Raw genomic sequence first — 10,255 nt, 5'->3', positions numbered from 1 at the left:
AAAAAAAAAAAAAAAAAAAAAAAAGGAAAGGGCATCTGCAGAATTCAGTATATAAGGCACAGGACAGTTTTGCAGGTCTCCTGTCAACCTGCAGTGGAGTCATTTCTCTCTCTAAGCCATAAAATAAGGATAACAACTTACACCTTCATTTGCAAAATGCTTTGAGATCACTGCATGAAAAGAGTCAAACAGCAAGCATGATAATTATATAAGTGCTACAGGATGACAGAGAGCATATTAGGATCAGGAATAGAACTTATGTGGAACRTTGATATCTATGTAAGTATTTTTCCACAATAAATTATTGTTAAAAACAGCCTTTTTATAAAGCCTTGAGTTAACCACTGAAACTTGCCAGGTTAGAAAGAACTCTTTAAAACACTCAACCCTGACAGCGTGAACTTTCTTTTTAGAGCTACTGTGTAATCTCACACTTTTCTGCTACCTGTTCCTCTCTCTGCCTTTTCCTCCACCCAGAAAGCACCCTAGATTATGCATTTATACATAATCGAGTAAATAAGCACATACACATCAAACTTAAACAAGTTAGGTCCAAATGTCTAAAGGTGAAGAAATACTTGCAGGTATTTTGCTATCTCATTTGTTTGATTAGATGCCTTATTTGAATATTGAATAATTTAATTAGTACACCATACAGTTTATAGAAACTAACAAAATGCTTTAGGGTACAGCACAGCCAGCTTCTAGGTGAAAATAAACATCTTAGGCTTCGACCCTACAATAAACTCCTCACAAGCAGCTTTATGTCTCTAGYATAGGCAGTATTCAGCACTTCAGCATCCCTTCATCTGGGTATATCAGTTATGCATAAGATTTTAAAGAACAGGAATCCAGCTACGAAACTACATCTCAGAGGTACCAAGTCAAACGCATACCTTTCAGAAGACGGTATCTCCATAGAGTCTTCCTATCCCTTAAAAATAACAAACAACTGCAACCCATCTTCAGTGCAGGGTCCCATCCACCTCTGAAACCTGTGATCAGTCACCCTTATAAAAACAGAGTTCCAAAGCCATAAAAGCAGAAGCTCTTAATACTCCATGCAGCGATCTAAGATTCTCATTCTTCCTGGTTTTCCATGCAAAACATGATGACAAGTAGCAAACGCCCAAGTATAAAATCGCAAGATAGATGGAAGATGCATGCAGACATCATTGCTCACCTTCACCCTTGCTCTTTCACTTTATGGGGCCTATAAACTATCACATTCATTTTCCAAATGCCTACGCATAAACATGAGYCTTAGATGAGCAGCAGGCAATAGATTATTAATTACTGATGACAGRTGTACTCAGTGGCTTTCCCTCAGCTTCCACTTCCGGGGGGAAAGCTGCCGACATTCCTTGAGCAAATAAAGTGGCCGTGGCAGGCCCTGCCTTTTGCTACATACAAAGCTGAGCACAGATAGACCCAGACTTGGCTTGTCAAGTAGTGTCTCTCTGCCGACAGTATCAAGGACATGTTGCAGGGTGTGGGGGGAAAGCGAGGCATGGCAATGGCTTGACTCTGCACAGTCCTGAGCTAAGCACTGGTGCTAGCCTACAAGAACATCTCTTTCTCTTTCCAACACAGAGCTGCTGCATCTGATTTCATCAGCTTTGCAATGTAGAATGTGAAAACAAATCTGCTCAGGTTCTTTCTCTCAGATTACAAGACTTTACTGTAGAATGAATGCTAAGAGAAAAACACTCTGCAGATGAATTAATTAGACCTATGAAAGAACATGTAGGCTTGGAGTGGTGTTTTACTAAGCAGTTTAGAAAATAACAATTAGGGGGAAAAAAGAAAGTAAATTGTATTCCCCAGTGTTSCAAGTATGACAGAATGGCACCACCATGATACAGAGAAACATTCRTATGTTAGGACTGACACACTGATCATCATGAATGCAGACCTATATGAAATGAATGTACTGTCAGCTGTTCTTTCACTTACTCCCTTCCCTACTCTAAAGGTATCTGCCTGCACTAAGGGGCTACAAGTAATGCAATAAAAAAAAAAAAAAATCAAGTTTCATTTGACTCTTGTTGCACTGTACACCAGAACTACATGCTTTACAAGTCTACTAGAGTGAAATAAAAAATAAGACTTCCTGTATGTCTGCTCCGTTTCTCAGGTTATGAGGCAGAGAAAAATCAGTAATTGCTTTATATATAAATGTGAAAACAATTTTAGAATTCCCTGGTCCTTTATCAACATGCATGCATATGTCTCTTACGAGCTCTGAACTGCATATTATCATAACACATAAGAGTAATGATAAAGGAAAGGGTTCTACTCCACAGTTCTATGTTAACCTGTTTATATCCAACCATTTTCAAAATTACTCTTTCTCCCTTATGGAGTATATGGGGGTGCAGACAGCTCTACAGATTGTTTTATTTTGCAAGGGGAAGCAAAGTAAAAATCTATAGACCATCTTCTCCTACTCCTCCATAGAAGTCACTGAATGCTATGGGATGAGGAATCGAAAATGTAAATTATAGCAGTCACAAATGCAGACCTGGTATCATTTCATAGACACTGATGGCTATGTTACATTGCTGTGTGTATTATATTAATACATWAAGTATGAGAGAGAAAGAAAAGAAAAAGAATAAATTATGTGTATTTCATTAAATCAGTCAAAAGAAAAGCTAAACTTCAGGTGGCTGAACTACACACAGACTTGCACCAAAATAACTGAAGGTTTTTTAGTTCAATTGTCTCATTATTTCAGTGCTAATCTACCCACAAAATCCTGCCTCATATTACTATATCCATCAACAATGGAACATATGTTACACAAGACAAAAGAAAATCAATATTATGCAATTAAAAATATTTCTTTTAAGTTATAGTAACCTGCCTTTTCCTTTGGTACAGATAGCCAAAAACTTGTAGAGTATGTATATAAAAAATAAATCCAAGTGGACATTTTCCCTTAGCATTCACAAAGAAACCCTGGGGAGCTCAATGCCACTTGAGGGAGGAAAAAAAGCACTTACCTCAGTGCAATGCATTGCCAGAAACCATTAAAAAAAAAAAAAAAAAAAAAAAAAAAAAAAAAAAAAAAAAAAAAAAAAAAAAGTCCAGATCACTACAACTATTTGCCCTGCCTCCTGCATATGGCCTTGCACCCAGTTATATCTACAGAGCAATAGTTAAAGCTCTTTGAAACAGGATTGAAACTCAACAGCTATATTAATTAACACAATGAATAGTGAATATGTGCACTGCCAACAGAGTGGTTTTGATTTGTATTATGTAAGAAGTCCTTGTGGTCAGACCCTGTGCAGACACACTGATATTAGTAGGGATCTGCAGAAATCTCTGTATGGGCCCAGAAATCTGTAGAATTATTTCTTCTTCAGATCATCTAGCCCAACTTTCTACATAGCACAAGTGAGAGAATTGCCCTTGCACTGGGCTCACAAATTTGTGCTTGATTAAAGAAAATCTCCCCTAAAGACACCCTATCACAATGTGGAGAAGATGAAAGATTTTAATATACTCTTTGTCCCAGTGGCCAAACTAAGCAGCAGTCAAACAGCTGCTTAAAATAGCAGACAAACTAAGCTTCAGCCAAACTTATGACAAATTATTTCTGTCGAACAGAGTTTTGCTCTGATCTGCTCTCCATGTCCCTAAAACATTACACAGAAAAGCTTTTCTGAGCCAACTAGACCTTTTTTCAGGTTGAAAGAGTTGAAGAATTAGAAAGTGGAACATGGGAAATCACAACAGAAACATACATTATATTTGTAATGAGCTGCAGTTTGATATTCTCCTGTCCTTTTCCACTGTGCTTTCATTTCTAAAACCAATTAATCTCAGATCCTATCAGATGAGAAGACTGTTCCATTTTTCTCAGAAAAAGAGATTCAGTATATTCCATCTCCTCCACACTTTAGAGTGAATTTCTTGCTGAAATCTTTATCCCATCTCACCTTCCTCTTATCCTCTTACACTTTTACTCATCATATCATACCTAAAATAAGAAAAAAATACACAGGGACAAATGCAAGCATCTGATTCAAAGTCTAATAAAGTCAATGAAAGGCTTCACTCAAGGTGCTGTATATCTTTAGTTCCATGAAGTTGCTAGTACTTCTGTTAAGATCCATATAGGCATATAGTACAAGCCCTAGTCTTGAAGAGCTTATAAACTATACAAATCAAAGCRAGTGATTTATCCTTAAGAGAGCAGATCAATATGCAAAGTAATCTGGACTTGAACTTGAAAYATCATAGAGTACTTGGATGCCAAAGAAGAAAGTCTGAACACTGTCCAGAACACTTAAGATTCTGATGTAGTGCCCAATGAAATCAATTATTGATACCAACAGGAGCTGGAAGATGACTTATGCAAGTTGCCCAAAGGGACATAGGAAGTTTATGGCAGAGCTGAGAACCAACACATATCTCCAGACTTTCCATTTTAACCATATGTCCATCTGTCCTTTTAAATTTTTCTSTATTCTTTTAAAAGCAATTCCCCCCACCTCTGCCCCCCTGCTCTGCTCTTTAGTAAGAAGAGGAAGATGGCACTTTAACTCTCCTAGCTGCGCTCTGTCAGCTCTCACTGCCACTTGGGATGTGCTGTCGCTTCCATGGAAACAGAATCATGAATCTTTTTTCCAGGAAATGCCTCCAAACTGCCTTCATTTTGTTTTGTTGTTATTTTTAGGCAAGTCTGTGTGTGCATATGCGCATGTGCATGCTGAGGCTGTAGGACTTTTGCTATTATTTAACATAAAACAACCTTTTGAAGAATGAATTTGGTGCAACATTAATTTGATTGCACAACTCCCTCTCCTTTTTCAATGGATTTCCTCTCCTCTGTTTGAGGCTCCTTTGCAAACATTGGTCTTGCAGTTTGGGGTATTAAAATATTCACTGATTTATCTGCATGTGTCATTGTCACAGAAAGATATGATTTTGTTGTAGTGAAAGAGAAATGRAACCTCTTCTACAGCTGCTGGGTCCATTCACAACCATGCAATTCACTCTGAAGTCTTTCTACCACCTTGGTCAGTGCTGGGGACTGGGCTGGAACAGGGCGCTTGACATTCTACAGCTTGGGCTGCCAAGCTAGATCCTCTGCTTGAAGCTGGGAAAGATCTGCATCACATACTGAATGAGGCACAGAAGAGGCAATATAGTGCACACTGACAGTGATGGCAAGTCACCTGAGGAGAAATTTAAGTGGAAAGAAGTCCATAGAAAAGACTGCAGAGAATGTCAGGTCATACTGTGGAGACAATCGGCACGTTCACCCATTAGATACAGGTTTCTCACCATAAATACTGCTACGCAAAACTGCCAGCTCTAGCCAAGATTTGTCAACTAGGTTTAAAACAGAGCAAACGGAAGCAGAGCACAAGCTAATAAAATCTTGAACTCTGTTCCTCAGTAGATCATTGCACTAACACTTACATATATCCATTGTATCCATGTATGTCTCATCTATTTTATACTGGTTCTGAGAGACTCTATTTCTGCACAAGGGAAAAATACATGCATGTTTTATTGTATATCCATAATTATTGCTATAACTGGCAATTTTTTGTACCTGAAAAATGAAATTTCAACTAAAATTTTTCATAAATTTCTCAAAATTTGGTTTCAGTCAAATTTCTTAGAAGTGAGCGTATTTTGAGTTTTCATATTGAAATCATAATTTGTTACTACATTTACCTTAGTTTCACTTCTAAAAATGTGAAAATTCAAGGGAAAAAAAGCCTGTTCATTTTAGTCAAGTGGTTTAAATAAAAATTTTCAAATTTGTGCTTTTTCAGAAAAATAAAAAAGCCCCACTCAAAGCAAAGATGACTTTTCCTTTAGTTTTCCATTTCAGCCATCCTGTTGTCATCCTTCACTTTCTCCCCAAGAGCTCATTTATTCAAAAATTTTTAGTTGTATCTGAGTCATAACAAACAAAAATAATTGGCTTAGTTTGGCTCAGTTCTCCTCTGCTATTAACAAGAGAGAGGGAACAGGAATAAAACCTTTTCATTTACTGTTAAGGTGCTGGTAAATAAATTGGTTTGAAGGAGCTGAAGACTTAAAGCAGGGCATGGAGCCCTTAACCTCCAGGTCACAGATCTGAATGCAGCCCAGTGGGTAAAAGAAAAGGCTGCCACAAGGTGACGATTGCTTGCAGGGTTTCTCCGAGCAGACCAGTGTGCTTTACCATACATCTTACTGGCTGTACAGAATACACAGGGCACACTTGATAGCCACAGTGGTGTTTTTTTTCAGGGAAAATACATATTGATTTGAGGGACTAAACCCAGCTATGTAGGTTTTACCTGTCAGGAAGAAGATAGAGCAGAAGGAAGCCTGTACTACTGTGAGCACTTCAGTCTCTKGGAAAGGACAAGCAGCCTTTAAAAYGGTCAGATTTAACCATGACCATTAAAGAGAAGGGCAGTGTTCTGCTGCTGATGACACTGCACCGACTCAAGGAATTGATGTAACTCTGTATGAGACTCTTAGAGCAACCTTGGGCATTTATCCTCTATATACCTTATATACTGTGTGAGAATAATAATCGTCTCTTGTCTATCATTCACCTTCCTATTTATTTAAAATAGTTAACTGTGGGGTACATATTGAATACAAATTTCAAAGACTGTATCTGATCGTAAGAATTGCTCCTATCATGAGCATCATCCAGAAAGCCCAGGTTACTTCTAAAAAATGGGCTTTAGCGCATGAATTTAGCAGAATTTGAAAATCCAGTATGACACATATACACATGATAGGAGACTCCTGGTCTTACACAATCTTGCAGTGATTTCAGCCACTCCTCGGAAAATACAGAAATCATCATAACAACTGTATTGAGCAAGGTAACACACATCCCTATCAGGAGTAGTTTATGAAGCCAGCCCAAATATAACAAAGGTTAAGCTATTTGACATAATAAAGCTGTATGTAACAGAGGCAGAGAAACTTTGCTCTGTTATGTCCTTGTACCAGATCACAATGTACAATAAATGATTTTGGCTACAAAGGAAAATTCTCCCACTGTTATATCTGCAATGCTAGTGCAATCCACAGAACTCGTGTTGGTTTCATGTATCATAGCAGCCTGAGGGAAATTTTACTCTTCCTCCCCCCACCCCATCTCTTACTATTTTTCCTCTGTCCTGCAAACAATTAATTATAAAGCTACACCTAAATTATAAATTACCAACTTTAGGGAAGAAAAAAAGAAAATTGCCTGAAATTCTGATAGGCTGATATGTCAAGATTGGAGAGAAGCAGCTGTTTTGGAAATGTTGCCTTTTTCTTTGTTCCGAATGCTATTTAAACATTGGCAGGGGGCCTCATTAAAGATGAATCGATGAATTAGTAAGTAGTGTTGTAGCCAGAAGAGACAGCATGTGCTCCTGTGGTGAAAACAGATTTACACAAAAGAAAAGAAAGGGGSGGGGGGGGGGGGGGGGAATATCCCAATCTCAAAGTGTAACAAAGTCAGTGTTTTACAATATTCTATCAGAGCTGCACCAATCCCATGCAGGATCCATCAGAATTTCCAATATAAATTCATATTTGGGGATGGAATTTGGAACTGGATGCAAAGTTTCCTCTGGGCTAGAATGTAATAGACAACTTTTGAACCCTAGAGCATTTTAGTTACCAAAATGTTATGAAGTGTGAAATAACAGTAATTAGTGATACAACATGGGAATCACGAAACACCAAGATATAATCCAGATGAAAAAGCAAAGAAAGATATCAGACCAGCTATTACAATAGATATATGCATGCATTAATATGGTAATAACACCTTACTTTTGGCAACAGACTTCTAGTCTAAGAAAAGCTGATCAGATTTAGCCATAGAACCGCAGGGTGAGGGTGGGGTTCAGGCAGTCCGAGGTGATGAGGGCATAAATATCAAGGGACAGACCGAAAGGGGAGCTGTTTATCTGGCTGTGAAATGCAAAGAAATCAGGGAAGACAACAGATCTGTCACAGCTCCTACCCACAGCATGAGACTTAAYCTTTCAGGCTTTAACTCTTGCTCCAGGACCAGGAGACGCAAAATAGGAGCAAGGTAGCAGTTCTACACTGGAATAAAGAGAATGGCAATTCCCTTCCCATGACTGAACATASCTCTCCCAAGCACTTGTCCATTCTCTGACCTTGAGCACATCGATCATACAGCTGGATATTGACCCACCTCCCCGTACGCCAGCACACGTCTTACCATCAGGTAAAAGGAAAGTTGAGAGCAAGACTATGATTCWAATCTTAATAATGGAAGCTAGATCCAAAGCCTCTGGAATTTTTTGCAAAGCTTCAAGACAACTTTTGAGGACTATTGCTAAGAAAAATACTTGCTACTATTTCCCATACAGACCCCCTCCTGGGATGACTCTGATGCATTTTTCCAATCAAAAACACAGAGTAATTCAAAAGTTACTAAAAGTTGCATTTGTATTTTAGACAAAGGAAAGGCAAGGCACTTGCACTGATACACATTCCACATAACAGATCCCCATGCTGTTCCACGATACTTTGTTTTCCTAATAATAATAATAATAATTTGCTCTCTAACTTAGTTGATGTTTTTTAAAGATCATAGAAGAGGGAAGGAGAAATGATCCACTATTATTACGTTACCACCTGTGAGTGAGCTGACACTAAAATCATTCCCCTATTGTGCTAGGGACTATACAGGCATAGTTTAAATTAAAATAAAAATACACACAGCCCAAAGAGTATTTTAAATAAACTAGATGAATAAATCACACACACACACACAGAGAAATCATTACTCTGTTCTGAAAATGGAGAAYTGAGGCACAGAGAGGTTTTGTGATTTACTCAAGGTCACACAGAGAATCTGTAGCAAAGCCACAAGCCGAATCTAGACCTCTCATATTCAATACCTTTTCATCTGTGACCCATCCTGCAAATCACAAAACAAAGGAATACAGGTAACTACCAAGAAAACAGAAGATCTCTGTGTGACTCCAATGAGTTTTAAACTTATTTATATATACATACATACACACACACACACACACACACACATATATATATATATATATATATTGCTCCAGCTGCTGGGACTCCAATTCATTTTGGATCTATCACTATTAATAAACTTCAAGAAGAGTCCTAAAACTTGCAAGACATGAGTTGATGTTTTACAGTTACCAGAGGACCATTTATCCTACTTTGTAAGTGTAAAGAGCTGAGGTTTTCAACTGCTTTAACTTTCTTATCCAGGTCAAGATTTTGGGAGAAAATAAAAATTACATGTCATTTGTGTCTTAACTGCTACAAAGCTTGTCTTTCTCTGTTTTGGGGTTTTGTTTTGTTTTTTTTTTAATCATTTACTATTTTAGATCTGATTCAAGATACTTTGCATCTGATGTATTTTGCTTTTCTGAAAAGAGTCAAGCAAAAACCTTCATGCTGAACACTGTCAAAATTACTGACTTACACATGTGAAACTGAGGTGCAGAGCAGTTCAGTGAATCAGGAACAGCACTTAAGCAGCCTGAGCCCAAACTGGGACTTGAGCTCGGAACATCCAAACACAAGCAACCGACTGGCAGAAATCCTGACCCTTCCCACTACCTCCTCCTGCTGCTCACTGAGAATCCCAAGTCATCTAGAACAGAAACATAACTGTACAGAGAGTGCATTTTTTTTTCACTGTAATTCCATTCCCCCTACATAGAGACGCTGYAGGAGAAATATGTGAAATAACAAAGTTGCTAACAAAAGAAAACAACAACAAAACCAACAGGAACCCACAACTAGTYCTGCTCTCATGCAATCAAGTGATATTAGCTAGTAGTTTGTGCTAAAGGTGGAGAGTGAATAGTTTGATTTCCCTTTTAAACCAACATCTGAGATCTTTATGTCATTTTAAGTTTGTTATTAGGGATATTAAGAATAGATTTTTTTTAATTAACTTTATGTCCCCTGACTTCTCCTCAACTGCTTCCTGCATATTATTATTCATGTTGACTCCYTGTGATTGTGACCCAGATTCTTGTCAGCACAGAGATGTGGTTGGGCAGAACTGAGACAAGCCTCCCTCATTCACATCGGACAGTCATATCAGACTTAATTTGATGGCTTAAGTTAGAGCAATCCAGAGGATACTCTAATATACACGGTATGACAATTAATCTGATCAGACTCGACATCACATGAAAATTAGGTGCCACCAAATTTTTCATCCATCTTATAACATACAACTGCTTAAGCATACACTAAT

Source organism: Rhea americana, unplaced genomic scaffold, assembly GCF_003343005.1.
Source record: "Rhea americana isolate MKP2758 unplaced genomic scaffold, rheAme1 scaffold_171, whole genome shotgun sequence".
Taxonomy (NCBI): domain Eukaryota; kingdom Metazoa; phylum Chordata; class Aves; order Rheiformes; family Rheidae; genus Rhea; species Rhea americana.
Note: the sequence above shows the minus strand (reverse complement) of the source record.